At 41.7% G+C, this 6614-nt stretch overlaps 1 pseudogene; it reads left to right on the top strand.

Moving 5' to 3' along the window:
- Window positions 1–438: 438 nt before the first annotated feature.
- On the top strand, window positions 439–2108 carry LOC123442138 (annotated as a pseudogene).
- Window positions 2109–6614: the final 4506 nt, after the last annotated feature.

Raw genomic sequence — 6614 nt, 5'->3', positions numbered from 1 at the left:
CTTGCATAGGTAAAAATTCAGCTAAAGTAATACAGACTTGTCCGATTTTTTTACGCAAAAAAAACACCCTTGTCCGATTTTTTTAGGCAAAAAAAACACCCTGGCCAAGTCTGTGCCCGACCTCACTCTATCTTCACTCACCGGTCACCACTTTCCCCATCCCCTCACACTCCCACCTCTATCCACTCTGAAGCTCACTTGTGATGCTGCCGCCGCCGCCCCTCCTCTCCGACGCGTCCGTCACCGGAGCCGCCCTACTCGCCCGCTCACGCACGCCTCTTGCTCCTATGGTTCGCGACTCCCTCCCTGCTCCAAACTCTTGAATGGTGCTGATTTAGACCTTCCTTCCACCTCCCTCCCGATTGGACCGGCGTCGTCGCCCGATTCGAAGCCCGAGGGAGCTGAGCCAAGCTCCTTGGCGCCCTGATCCGTTCATCCATGGTCAATATACTCGACCCCGAGCTGCGACTTCATCGGATCCATCATGGGAATGGGCATGGGCATGGGGATGGGGATGGGGATGGGGGACACCGTCCTTGCCCAGCCCGCCCCCGATTTCTCTGCCCGACATCACTTTATTGCCGTGTCACCGGTCAGTACCTCATCTCCTCACACTCCCGTGCTACTCTGAAGCTCATCCGTGCTGCCATCGCCGCCGCCCCTCCTCTCCGACGCGGCCGTCATCGGAGCCGCCCTCCTCGCCCGCCTCGTGCTCCCATGGTTCGCGGCTCCCTCCCTGCTCCAAACCCTAAGCCCCCATCCCCCTCACGCACCTGCTCACCTCTCCCCCTCCATCTCCCGCAGGACTCCTCTCCGGCCGCCACCACGCCGTTCGCGCCGACCGCGGCCTCCGCCCCGCCGCTCGAAGACTGTCTCTGCCTCCTCCGTGGCGAGCGCGACGAGCAGAAGAATGCTACTGAAATGCATATTTATTTGTTTTTGCTGTAAATTTACTTCAAAGGGAGAACATATGTGTGAAGCAGAAGTGAGAAGTTGAGAACTTCCATTAATCCTTCATGATGGAAATTTGCACAAAAATGAACTTCCTATTATCATGTGACAGGTTAAGAAGAAGAAGAAGAGCACAATGGATGCTTTGTTATCAGATATTTGCATCAGCATGTCCGCTGCTCCAACTTATTTGCCTGCTCATTACTTCAAGACTGAAGATTCTCATGGAAACACCAAGGAGTTTAATCTTATTGATGGGGGAGTAGCTGCCAATAATTCGGTACTATAGCTGCCTGTAGTTTTGCATAACATACAGCTTGGGGCATGTGCTTGATTCAGAGACTCAAGGATAGTCTTGAAATTTTGAAATAGACCTAATATCTGTCTTTGTTGTGTTTAGGCCTTAGTTGCCATTGGAGAAGTAAGCAAACAGATATTCAAGCAAGATTCAGATTTCTTCCCAATAAAACCTATGGACTATGGCCGGTTTTTGGTCATTTCACTTGGCACAGGCTCATCAAAATTTGAAGAGAAGTACGATGCACAAAAGGATAAATCATGGGGAGTGTTGGATTGGTTACTTAGTAGTGGTTCCACACCATTAGTAGATATCTTCACACGGGCAAGTGCAGATATGGTGGATATTCACATTGCTTCTGTTTTCAAAGCCTTGTATTCTGAGCAGAACTATCTGAGAATTCAAGTAAGTAAAATGCAGACAACTTATTTTGTACTCCCTTCGTTCCAAAATAAGTGTCGTTGTTTTAGTTCAAATTTTGGAACGGAGGGAGTACAATGCAACCAATAAATCAGCCTCCTTTTACTCAGAGAATACCATTTCTACATGACAGGATGATACCCTACGGGGGACACTCTCATGAGTTGATGTTGCCACCAAGGATAACTTGGAGAAACTTGTCAATGTTGGAGAGTTGCTTCTAAAGAAACCTGTCTCACGGGCAAATTTGGAGACTGGCCAGATGGTGCCCTACTTGTAGTGAAACAGAGGAGACCAATGAGGAAGCTCTCAAGAGGAATCAGGTTATTATAATTGCAGTATGCATCTCTACTTATTAGCTAATTAGCACCTTATTTTCAGATTTGCAAAGCTGTTGTCTGATGAAAAGCAAATTCGTCAAGCAAGATCACCGAAATGAAGTCCGGTCTTTTTTACGTCAATGCTCTGCCACAGAGAAATTTTCTCTGCATGGCATACCCAAGTTGCCTATTAGATTAGAAATATTTAGGAAATAAGCAGATTTATCTCATATTTTGGATAATTTTGCACCAGTTGTCGTCTATACATCTGGAAAAGGTTCATCTACAGCTGGTTTTACATCATATGTAACCGGAATAGTAGCTGGGTATGGCTTTCTCAACATTTTAGGACATTTTGTTATGATTGTCACAATCGATTTTTTTTCATTTAGATAATAGTATTCATTTTTGATGTGAGATATTAACATGTTTATTTTATCATTATGTAGAAAATGGGACAACAATCCCACGAAACAGGAAGAGCTGCAAAGAAATCAAGGTGGGTCTTGCATCCAAAACTCAAACACAACATTTTAGCGTTTTGTATTTCTCAGCTTCTCTTCTATCCCATCTTAACAGCAAGCCCACCTTTGAAAGTAACAATCCAGCGCTGGTTTAAGGATGAAGCAAATCCCACGCAAGTAACAGGTTAGTCTATTTTGATGCATACTCTTAATGTTCAAGCTATGACACTACTAACATCTGTCCACGTGCATATGTGGTGGTAGTGTCATTGCATCTTCGCGGAGATTGTAAGCCAAAATACGTATTGTGTAGGCTGAGCTCGAGAGCGGGTTGAACCTGTCTGATGCAGAACCCGTCGCGGCCGTAGCGGAAGCTCATCGTATGTATACTGAATATTGATTCTACATTTACGATACACTCATATCAATCCAGATCTTCAGAGAAAAAGCTATTTTAGTCAGTTTTTCAAGGCGTGCCAATCCACTCGGATATATATTACTGCATGTGAAATCTATGATGGTGAAGAAGACTAATTGAATCGAATACAAAGTTCCCTAGCAAAGCATAGGTGCACAAGGATGCTTTTATTTGATGATGAACTACACCTCTTCCAAAAACAGTTGACCCAAATGGCAGCCCTGGATCGATTATCTTGTTTCTATCACAGGTGATGTTTTTATTCCCTGTTCTGATCATGGAAACATGACTAAAGTTGTTGAAGGACACGACATGCATGTCTATTTATGACCTTGCTAATATGATATCGTTTCTTCTTGCCACGATATGGGTATGCATAGTATGACATGGTTAGTTGAGGCAAACGTGAGAAGAAATTAAATACTCGCGTACACACATGGTTTTAGTATATAGTTCTCTTGTGAATGTAGCAATATATATGGTGTACTGGTGATGGACCGGGTTCCAATATCAGCAAAATAATTACCGAAGGTTCACTACAAAGTGTATATGTTGCAACTGTGTCTTAATGGGCTTACACATGGTTTCATCATTCTGAACCAACATCAACTGTTGGAACTCTGGCATATATTTCTCATCAATATGGTCACAAATTATAATCCATTCTCGTGTGCTTTAAACTGTCTTGTGCATACTCTGCCATCTGCTGCCTAATTAATTGATTTTGCTAGACAAGCTTTACTTGCTTTCTGAATCTTACACCCACCTTTTGTTGGCAACATGATGTATCCTACCCTTATCATTTGTAACAAGTTGATTTATCGGTCTATTTTTGTTTGTGGGTGCAAACTATGGTTTTATGGTTGTACTGTATAGAAATATTTTTCTCCTTTCGACAATGTTACCGTTCTCCACTATTTTACTTAACTTTCTCCTGGCGGTATCCATGTTGTTAATTGAATTTCACTATACATATTAGTGAGTAAAGTTGATGAGATCTCACCTATTCTTCATTGCTTGCATGCACCATATGAAGACCATTTTCCTAAGATACCAAGTGAATCCATATAATCTTATCTCTCACAATCTTTCATCTCAAGTTCATTGTTGTCACATAAAAATAGTTTGGTTCCGGTGTCATTCCGTCACAATGAGAACCAAATTCAAAACTCAATGATTTATAGGCTATACCATAGTGAATCACCAACAAATTCTCAAGATCTAAGACTAACATAGTTCCATCCAATGTTTGTAACTCATAAAGCTATAATGTGGAGAGTAGTCAAAAGAAATTGTTACCTCAACGATAGCATCCTTGTAGGCAATGGTGCATCATTCGCTTTAAGTTACATGTGAAGAATATATGTAGTTTGTAATCTCTAAATGCTTACCTTGAAGTTGTGACAGTCGCTGCTTCAAAAAGAAACACTACATCTAATGATTTTTCTTTAGTCTCTGCTCTTAAATATCATTTGTCAATGATACCCCCCCCCCATTCACTATTTTATATCTACAATCCTAAACTTTCATTATGTATTTAAATTCCAATAATCTTTTAATTGTGATCTCTAGTTATAATAATAAAAGTTTTATCTTTCTTTAGTGTAGAATAACTAGAGTGCCTAGCCCGTGCGTGTCCACGGGTCGATGACTAGTTAAACTTAATTAGTCTTTTTTATTCGGGCTGTTATTAGCAATGACGTTACATTGTCGGCCCACGCCAAGAAAGGCCCACCCTAGTCAACTCCCACGCCTTAGTAAAAGACCTAGTCCATGTGCCCTTTCATTTCAATTACCCCTCGACCAGCCGCCAGCCGTTGCCACGCTGTCGCCGCCCATCGCCATGCTGTCGCCACCCGTTGCCACCCGTCGCCGCCCGTCTTGACCCTTTGCCGACTAGCAAGGTTGAATCCTCTCCTTTCCCTCCCATTGCATCTCCTTCCATATGTGTGCGATTCTTCTATATATTAATTTAGGATCGCTTTGTGTAGATATTTTAATGCATATATATATAATGGATTGCTTTCTGTGATGTAGAATCGAAATTTGATTCCATGGATTGTTTTGTGTAGAAATTTTAGTGATAATCCGATGTAAAATCCGATTTAATAGTGCATTTTGAGTAGAAATGTTTTGAGAATCTAGAATGTTATTGATTCTTGTTCAATTTAAATTGGTAGTGTAGTCTAGAATGCGAGAGAAATAAATAAAATGAACTCCTGATGTAGCATTTTGAGTACAATTTGTTTATTTGTGTCTCCCTCCGTGGATTTTTTTTATTTCTGTATACATGTCACAAGTGTAGAATTATACATGTTACTTATGTCAGTTCACTAGTCTAGAATCTGATTATATACTTAGTTTTCAATATATTTTGTGTCGAATGGCGCAACAACCATCATGTCGGGTGTGTAAGTCAAGGTGCGCAAAACTAACCTTGCAACTGCCATGTTGTTCGGTTTTTACTTCCATCCGTGGTTTGTTCCTGCAGCGGTAAGAAATTATGAACATTCTAATAGTTTGTGCTTTTGTTTTTGTTGTTATTTCCACGAATGCAATGTGTGTGTGTTTTTGGTTTTTCTTACACAGGTCGTCCCTTGCAATGTGAGATTGGATTTCAATGATCTCATATCTGGAGACACTATCATCTTCAACGCACCTGGGAGCCCATACACTACGGAGGTCAATAAGGGACGGAACGTAACCATATTGGAGGAGATGAATGAGATCTTTTCATCACCCGCATGCATCTCATTGGGGGTGAATTGATCAGCTTCTCCTTCAGAAGAGAAACTCCCTGGCTTCCGCATGCATCTCAATGGGGTTGAATTGATCAGCTTCTCCTTCAGAAGAGAAACTCCAAGGATTGTTGCTATCTAGCTCAACTATGAGGAAGAAGATGATGACCAACTTGATGAAGCATTCTTTGACCAAAGAATGACCAGACTGAGTGAGGATGAAACTAACACACTTTGGGGAAAACTTCCGGCACATGATGCCTACGTCGGGATGCCATTCGTGACCCACCTCACACGAACGATGGTTAACCGTTATCTCATGGTATGTTACTTATTACTGTGGTAATTTGATATCCTTAGTATATATTAATGTGATGATATGTTTAGTGTAGAATTTGATGATATGCTTGGTACATATATTAATGTGATGATATGCTTATAGTGTAGTAACTTGACATGATCGTCATGTTTGTTTTTTTCAAAAATTAACTAAGAGTATATGTGTGAGTTGTGGCGTCGAGCCGGATGAAGAAGGCATTGCTGGACTACGCCTTACCACAAGGGGCTCTGCTACCACCTTTGCTGATGCGCTGCAGACGGACAGCCGCACTATCTTCAGTGTCGTTGGGTGGAGCAACTTCCTCACTGGCAAGAATCTCTGGGTTGGACAGGCCGTCTTAATCACTACCAGGAATACCCCACGTTGTCTTAATCGACTTCCTTTAAATATGTTAGTTTGCTCCTGCGAAATGAACTCCTTATTAACTATGCTATAGCTAGCTATAGTTTGCTCATGTTTGTGGCGATTATTGTTGATACCTACTTATGAGCTTGGCACTTACTATTAACTGGATTGCATTATTTTATTAGACTAATTCCTTATGTGTAATGCAAAATGGCAAATGTTATATGCCAAGGAAAAAATTTGGCTGCACAAAACCTTCCTGGCGTGCAATGTACATTCAATGCCGCTAGATGAATGATTACAGTGGTGGCGTTGCCTAT

Source organism: Hordeum vulgare, chromosome 3H (genome assembly GCF_904849725.1).
Source record: "Hordeum vulgare subsp. vulgare chromosome 3H, MorexV3_pseudomolecules_assembly, whole genome shotgun sequence".
NCBI lineage: Eukaryota > Viridiplantae > Streptophyta > Magnoliopsida > Poales > Poaceae > Hordeum > Hordeum vulgare.
Note: the sequence above shows the minus strand (reverse complement) of the source record. Positions and strands in the feature narration are given on the sequence as shown.